The sequence below is a fragment of the Primulina eburnea genome, chromosome 4, assembly GCF_022965805.1.
Source record: "Primulina eburnea isolate SZY01 chromosome 4, ASM2296580v1, whole genome shotgun sequence".
NCBI lineage: Eukaryota > Viridiplantae > Streptophyta > Magnoliopsida > Lamiales > Gesneriaceae > Primulina > Primulina eburnea.
The window spans coordinates 39,002,196-39,011,029 of record NC_133104.1 but is presented as its reverse complement, the minus strand read 5'-3'; the positions used below and the strand labels follow the sequence as shown (position 1 = coordinate 39,011,029).

The following is an 8,834-nucleotide window of genomic DNA, read 5'->3' as shown; positions in this document are numbered from 1 at the left end:
ATATTAATAAGTTTAGAGGACATGATCAATGATGAGGCCCTATTTATTCCCTTGTATTTGGGATCTAAGATTTGTGCATCTCCTTTTCCTCTGTTTGCTTCCATGGCATGATCTTTCTTGTTGGGTAAATCAGAGTAAGTAACAAAAGTAAGGTCTCATTTGTATTGCCACCATATTATCTATATATTAAAGCGTACGTATTACTATTACTGTAGCACCCATCTCATATATGGTAATTACCCCAAGCATCCCAACATAGTGCACGTACAAGGGTGCGTATATGTCACAATAGGGAAAGAAAAGATTCAACAAACAGAAAATAAGTGTGTATGGTTTCTTGTCAGTAGAAAGGTTGATATTTGTTTTGAATCTGGTTGTTCTTCGGTTGATGGGTTTGGATCTTGATCGTTTTTTCAGCTTGAGAATGGTGGTTTTCTAGTATTTTCCGGGTTTGAGTTAAGATTTTTGCGAAAGATCGGTGAGTAAGGTAGTATGTATAAGTTCTGTATAGCTGATTCAATTGGGAATCAAAATCTGCAGGCTCATTTAGTGAATGATCAGTTGCACGGTTTTGAGCTCAATCCAGAGATCTACAATTTGAGTTCTTCAGGCATGGAATTAATAGGGTTTCCTTCGAAGAATCTGAACCAAGAAAACAGCCCAGTTTTCTGGAATGGGTTCTCGAACAAGTTTGGAAACCATGTGGGTTCACCTTCTTCTTTTTTGAAAGGAATTAACGGGTCCAATAGTTCTAGTGAATCCTATAAGCATGGTTTAACTGGGATTACTGATCCTTCAATGGTTTCACCAGAGAAATCTTTTGAGGATTTTTCATCTTTGAGATGTGTTTTCCCATGTGAAGGTAATGAAAGGCCAGGCAAAGGTCCTTTCACTCTCTCTCAGTTCATCAAATCCTTCGAGTAGTATGGGCCTGCAATCTTTCGGAATCAGACAAGAAGCTAATTTAAGATTTGATCCATCAAGTTCTAGGTCAGTTAATGTACATCGACAACAACACTGTATGATGCCAGACAACTTTCAGTTTGGAGATTCAAAGTTTCTGGGGCCTACACAAGAGCTTCTGAACGAGCTCTGTAATCTCGGAACAAATAAAGCTGAGAACTCCAAGCAAAAGATTCAGAAAACCAGCGAACGGCAGGATGAAAACGTCATGTCAAAGCAATCACTTCATGCTCTTGACCACTTGGAACTGCAGAAACGAACGACCAAGTTGTTTCAAATGCTTCAAGAGGTATAAATATTTTAATTTCTTCCTTTAAAGATAATCATTTTTCAGTACTTTTCACTTCTTTCCTTCTTGGGATGAATGAACCTTTTTTTCACTGATATAAATTAATGTGGGAGGCTTTAAAATCTGAATCGTTCGGGACTCTATTCCATTAATGCATGCCCACATGGTGAAAATATGGTGAATATGGAGTTACATTAAATTTCAGATTTTTTGGGTGGTGGGGTTACAGGTGGATAAAAGGTACAAGCATTACTATGATCAAATGAAGGCTGTGGTATCATCATTTGAAGCAGTGGCTGGGAATGGAGCTGCGAGTGTTTATTCAGCCTTAGCGTCAAGAGCTATGTCAACACACTTTAGATGCATAAAAGATGGAATTGTGAGTCAAATGAAGGCAACAGAGAAGGCAATGGGAGACAAAAATTCTGCAGTAACAGGCACAAGTAAAGGGGAAACACCCAGATTAAGACTTCTTGATCAAGCTTTGAGGCAACAGAGAGCATTCCAGCAAACGAGCATGATGGAAAACCATCCGTGGAGGCCACAACGAGGCCTGCCCGAGAAATCGGTTTCTGTTCTTCGTGAGTGGCTTTTCCAACACTTTCTCCATCCGTAAGTTGCTCTCTATTGTTCATAATTTATATACCCGTGATGAAATGATAATTTTCAAGTATAAGTTTTCCTAACATACGTATATGTTCATTACAATCTTGATCCAGCGAAAGGAGTAAAAAATGAAACTTCCTGCTTGCTGTTCTAATAGTACTCTCAGATTCTTGCTTATTGTCAATCATTATTTTGCAGACGCTAACCGGTTTTTTTGTTAGTTTCTGTTGAAATCGTATAATATTCCGTTGTTTCTTGTGTTCGTGTATATAGATAGGTCGTAAGTTTATTTATTTTATTCTTATTTGTTTCTTTGTGGAATTTTCTTGGTTTCCTGTGTTATTTTTTGAGTGGATTTTACTCGTTACCACCTCCACAGGACCCCATCTCTTTCTCACTATCCTCGACCAAAAAAATTATTAAAAAATCTTTAAAAGATAAATTAATTAGTCCAATTTTTTAGTACTGATTAGTTTTCTTGATATTTACAGGTATCCAAATGATACAGATAAAGTAACTTTAGCACGCCAAACAGGTCTCTCTAAAAGCCAGGCGAGTCCCTTTTGGCCTATATTATTTAATTCAAGATTAATAATTTATTTATGTAATCAAGGAAGCATATGCATATTGATACTCAATAAAAATTTAGAGTTCGGTTTCAGCAGGTGATAGCATACCTCGAATTTACTCTAGGTCTGAAATCATGAAAGGACCGTTAGAAGAAGGCCAGGAGGATGTTCCGGCGTAGCCCCTCCGACGCTCAAGTCATAGACTAATAATATAATGAGAGAGCATCTAATGGTGCTGCTGAAAAGTCAATATAGTGAATCCATAGTTAGACTCTCAAACCTGGCATTTATAGGAGAATACATGGGTTCTATCATAGGCCTTCTACCTTGGTTAAGGATGGGCCGGGAGTCCAAAATCTGGTTTAGGCCTGATCCTGATGGGCTCATTCGTGGGGTATCACCAGTCTCCCCCTCTCAAGTCGAACTGAATCGCATGTTCGAAGCTCGATTAATTGCGTTGTCCTCGGTTTACAACATGTGAGTTGTATATTCTTTTCCTGTTGCTCATTATTCTCCAAAAATTTGGAAACAAATTAAATCACATTCTCATTGTGAAAGGTCAGTTTTGTGCCGGGTCCCCTATAGATAGTCATTCAATCCCCACCTTGTTTCATTCTCCTGTCTCCACTTAAATTTTCTCAAAACCCACGCCCCTCCATAACCTTGCCCGTCATCCTACCCTCGCGCGCTCGCCAGCCTCACCTGCCCCTTGCAATCACTTCGCTCTCACCCGCGCTAGTTCACCGCCACCTACACTCTCGCCCTTGCACCAGCTCTCGCCGGCCCTCGCCCCTCGCCAATGCCCACCCCGCCCCGCCACGCCACCAGCCTCTTTAGCCCTCACCGCCCTCCCCTCTCACAAGCCCTCGCCCATTGACAACGCTCGCCTCGCCCCTCCATCAGCCTCGCCTTCGCCCTTCGCCACAGGCCCTCACCCGTAGCCTCTTCTCATCACCATCTCGCCCTCGCCCTCGCCCTCGCCCTCGCCCTCGCCCTCGCCCTCACCAGCTCTTGCCTTCTCGTCTACTCGCCGGCACCCTTGCCAGAGCTCGCCTCGCCCCTCCATCAGCCCCACCTTCGCACTTCGCCACGGCCCCTCACCCGTAGCCTCCTCTCATCACCATCTCACCCTCGCCCTTGCCCTTGCCAACACCAGCCCTGGCCTCGCTGCCTCGCTCAGCACAGCATTGCGTGATATTCTCCCCTGATATTACCTCTCTTCGCCAACGCCTGCACACTCTCGATCTCTCATCCCGCTTCCTTACCTTCGTCTCACTTCGCCCAAAACGTTCGCCCCTGTCCAGCCTATCGCTGCCGACTCTCGCCCATCACTGCCTTCATCAACTCGCGCTCACACCTTGCGCGCTTCGCATGTTGCCCCTCCTTCTTCCTCATCGCTCGCATCGTGCTGCCTCGCCTCGCCTCTCTGCTCACAGCTTCGCGCTTTTCCCTTTCTCACATTGTCGCAATACCCTTTGCATAGCCCCACCTCCTGCACAGTGCCCTCACCTTTCTTTTCTCCTCGCCTCGCCCCATCCCTGCTGCTCGACCTCGCTCATAGCCTCTCCTGTCATTGATCCTCGCCCTTTGCCTCCCTCGCCTAGCGCTTTCTTGCCTGCACGCCTCTCGCCCTTGCCACATCCTCGCCCTACTTCCCTCGCGCAGCCTCACTCGTCATTGTTCCTTGCCCCTTGCCTCTACTAGGCTCAGTCTAAGTAGGTAAAATATAATTTTTCAATCTCCTCACATCTTCTCCTCTACTAGACATAGCCCAAATAGGTAAAATTTAATTTTTCTTCTCCTCAACTCTTCTTCTATACTAGGCGTAGCCTAAGTAGAAAAATTTAATTTTCAATCTTCTCACCTCTACTAGGCATAGCCCAAATAGGTAAACTTCAGCTCATGTCATCCTCATAATACAACAACATCCATAAACTTAATACAAGAACTTTATTTTTTTAATTTTCAACCGATTACGTAGGACAAATTCAGAAACAAAATACATTAACAATAAAGTCAAGAGTAATATTTTCTAAGGTGGTAAGCATTCTAGGGCCTCGTTAAAGCATTGCTTTGCGCATTCTCCAACTTTTCTCTCGGTTCTTCTTTTCTCTTGTCTATCAAGCGGAGGCAATCTAGCATCACTCTCAACCCTGTACGATTTCTCCCACTTTCTTTCTGTTTCTCTCACCTCCATCACCTTGTCTCGATTACTATTCAGAGGAACATGAGACGAGAATTGTCCTCTACCTCTAGCTTTATCCTCTTCTCTCTCACCAATACCTCTCTTCCTACCCCCTCTCTCCGCCCCCTCAACCCCATTTTCTCCAGTCGCTGCTCCATCCTCTTGTGTCGTTGTGTGTCTTCTAGGTACGTACCTTTCTGCCCGAGCTAAAAGGTCATCATAGCTCAACAGAGGTTTCTTGACTAGTGATTTGAAGAATTCTCCTCCTTTCAGTCCTTGGGTGAAAGCACTTATCATAATGTCAAGGGTCACCGCTGGTATCTCTACCGCTGCATTGTGGAAATGCTGGATAAATTCTTGCAAAGTTTCCTCTTCTTGTTGCTTCATAAAGAATAAGGTTAGATAATTTTTATGCTACCTCTTGCTGCTAGCAAATCGGTGTAAGAAAGCCGTAGAAAAATCCTCGAAAGACTGTATGGAGTTGGGCTGCAGCGCATTAAACCACTGCTAGGCTGATCTCACCAACGTGCCAAGGAACACCTTGCACCTAAATCCATCTGAGTACTGACGTAACAAAGCCGCATTCTCAAACATTTCCAAGTGTTATTCTAGGTCAGTACGCTTGATTGTCGAAAACTTGGGAGAGTCCTTCCTCCAAAACGACGGAGGAAAATGGACTCTCTTTCTTGGGCATTGGCCCTCTGTTTCTCAATTGTTGCTTCAACATTCTTATCTCTCTCCACATCTCCCCCATCTCTGGATTCTCCCCACTTGGGAGGGGCCACGTCTCTTCAACGCTGTTCTTATGGCCCTCAGCATTCTCCTCTCGTTCTTGGCGAGTGGCCTATTCTTCGGCAAACATAGACTTTTGGTTCCTCTTCATGGCCTAGTCTAATGTATTGTTAATGAATTGGTCTAACTGTTATATGGTTAAGTTCCCCACATTCTCATCGGGACGAATTTATTCGGCTCTCGTCTCAGGACGAGGTTGTTCACGTCCCGTCTCCTCAAGAAGAGGTTGTCTGGGTCTCATATGAGGACACGACGACACTGAATTAGTCCTTCTGCTCCCTCTCCGACCCACCATCTCTACGTCTCAGCTCAACCTTCCCACAGACGGCGCCAAGTGGTACTCACTTAAAATTTAGGTTTCGGTTGCAGCAGGTGATAGCAGTCCGAATGCAGACCTTGAATTTACTCTAGGCCTGAAATCACGAAATGGACCGTTAGAAGGGGGCTTGGAGGGTGTCCCGGCATAGCCAACTGAGAATATAATGAGAGAACAGCTAATGGTGCTGCTGAAAGTCAATAAAATGAATCCATATATAATTAGACTCTCAAACCTAATATTTATAGGAGAATACATGAGTTCCATCATGGACCTTCTACCTTAGCTAGGGATGAACCGGGAGTTCAAAATCCGATTTGGGCCTGATCTTGATGGGCCCATTCGTTGGGTATCACATATGTATCTCTTCTTCAACAAATCCCCTACATTAAATAAAATATGTTACTTTATGACATTATTTTCTTGTCATGTACGATAAATTATTTTTTTCTTTCTTTTTCAGGTCTCCAATTGGTTCATCAATGCTAGAGTAAGGCTATGGAAACCTATGGTGGAGGAAATGTACTTGGAAGAATTTAAAGAGCCTCGCGATGGCGTGCATGGCTCTGAAAATGACGAGTTTCTGAATAAAAAACTTTCAAGGAATGAAGATCAGAAGCCAACACATGATCAGTTGGTTAGAATTCACTCAGAATCTCTATCTTCCATACTAAACGATCCTGAGAAAAATGGTGAAAATAGCAAGAAAACCTTTGAAACTGAAGTGAAGAATTTTTGTTTTGGTGGAGTTGGGGACTCGTTTGGTGCAATAGAATTGGACTTCCAATCATACCCTCATCACTCAGCTGCGACCGGAGGTGGGACCCCAACCGTCTCGTATAGCGGCTGCGGTGGTGGTGGTGGGGTGTCTTTGACATTGGGGTTATACCAGCATGGCTTACAAAGCTCACTTTTTTACCCTAGATATGATATGGAAGATTGTCAAACAGTTCAATATTCAATCTTGGAATGTCAAAACCAGAATTTACCCTACAGGAATGTGGCGGGAGAACAGTTGCTTCATGATTTGGCAGGATAGCTTCTTTTTTTATCCTTTTTTTATGGGGAAAAAACTCGAAAAGTATTTATGTTTTGTCGATGTATTTAATATAGCCGGAGTTTAAGAAAAAAAGGGTTTGTGATGGAAGTAGTAAACTTAAACTTCATGCATGTGGTATGAATATATATAATAAATACTAGATTGTACGGTTTCGATACGATGTCTACTTATCATATCAATATATGTGTTCATCATTGAGGTGACAAATTTTGATTTGTTTCATCACATATAATATTGAGTATCAAACTGATACGACACATGTTTTTTCTCTTTATTTTTAATACACTCAAACGGTGTCGGTTAGTGGCTAGCTGGTAGTAACCATGCAAGCTAATGATGAAACTTTTGTGGCTCTAATAAAATTCAGGGTTCCAATTTTTTTTGGGAACTTAAAAGTTTTTTCTTGTTATATTAAATTGTGAAGCATATTAAATATTCACTTCAAGATGACAACTTACCCTACGGGAATCTACCATAATTGACATGTTAAATGTGAGGAGGCGAAAGGTGAATTTCATGTTAAATTTCAATATAATTAAAATCGACAATTACAAACTAAACCAAGTCCCATGATTTGAATATTAATTATAATTTCAACCCTTTCTAATATCAAAAAATGATCTTTGATGGTAGTAGTGTAACTTGAGTATTTTAAAATGTACCTCAGACCTAATATTTCGATTGTTCTTTCAATATCAGATAATCATTATTCCGAGTAATTTTTCTCTTGATACTTTTATCGTCTTGCAACTCTTGTAATCAATCATACACATTAATTTGACTCGATATTAATTAGAGTATGTCTCTCATAAGACGATCTCACAAATCTTTATCTATGAGATGGGTCAACCTTATCGATATTCACAACAAAAAGTAATTGATCCGAACCGGGCAAATCGGGTAGTAGCCGGGCGTGCAATTTGCCAAGTCGGATGCGTGGATGTACGTGCGATTGAATATTTTTCAGTGTAAGTTGCTAGTAATCTGGGCCAGTTGAGTTCCCTGTCACCTGAAGGGTAACAACCGGGATGACTTGCGTAGTAATCCTGAAATCACATAACGTTAGGGAGGCGCCGGAAGTTATTCCGGCGTATCCACTCCGACGCTCAAGTCAGTAATGCACGCAAAGGAAAACTTGGAGAAAATAAGTGTTCGTGAGTGCTTGTGAGTAAGAAAAGAGAAGAGACCCCCCTCTTCTGAAATACCAACGGAGGGTATTTATAGATGAAGCTGGTAGATAACTTGCCCGCAAAGTTCGGATGGTGGTCCATGATTCGGGGTCATGGGCCACGTTGCAAAGTAGTGGGCCACGTACTAAGAGTTGACCTGGTCATGGAACGTGGGAGAATGAGCTCCGCGATGTCCGGAAGACGTGGTGATCAGGGAGAGAATGTGTCTCTTTCCCGGGTGTTTCCCACCCGGGTGCCTCTGAGGTACTTCTCGGACCGGGAAGTTTTTATCCCGGGTAGTGGCTGATTACTCCCCAGGCGGTGGCTCGCCAAGTGGTTCATTGGGAATTCTTCTGACATTTGAATGCACAACTCGCCGGGCGTCTGAAGATCCGGGATCCTTTTTTCACACCGGCTCACTGAAGGTAATTGTACTTCGATATCTTCTCCCCGTTCTGATCTTGCCCGAGTTCGAGAACCTTCCGGGTCAGGGTCTATACCCGGGCCCGGGTTCCTTTGGGGGCATCACCACTCCCTCCTAAAAAAGTCGGGCTAGAGTCTATCTCGCTGTCCCGATTAGTAAAAAACAGTTCTCCTGGTGATAGCGGAGTCTTCTAGAATTCTACAGATGTGGATACCATTGCTGATGCTGTTGTAAGCCTTAAAATTCAAACTTATCCGCAATGTTTAGCATTTCGAGGACTGTTATGATATCTCGATATTTACGCCTGTCTTTTCGCCTGCTCGGTGTAACTTCCAATATTCACCTCAACCGTTGATATATTCGAGAATCAACGATCATGATACACTCCTCTTTCCCATATATATATGGTATCCTCCAACCCTTCCACTATCCCTTGCTGATTACTTCAATAGATATGGCCG

The 8,834-nt window shown here is 43.0% G+C and overlaps 1 pseudogene; it reads left to right on the top strand.

Moving 5' to 3' along the window:
- LOC140831202 (homeobox protein BEL1 homolog) lies at positions 1–6,969 on the top strand (annotated as a pseudogene).
- Positions 6,970–8,834: the final 1,865 nt, after the last annotated feature.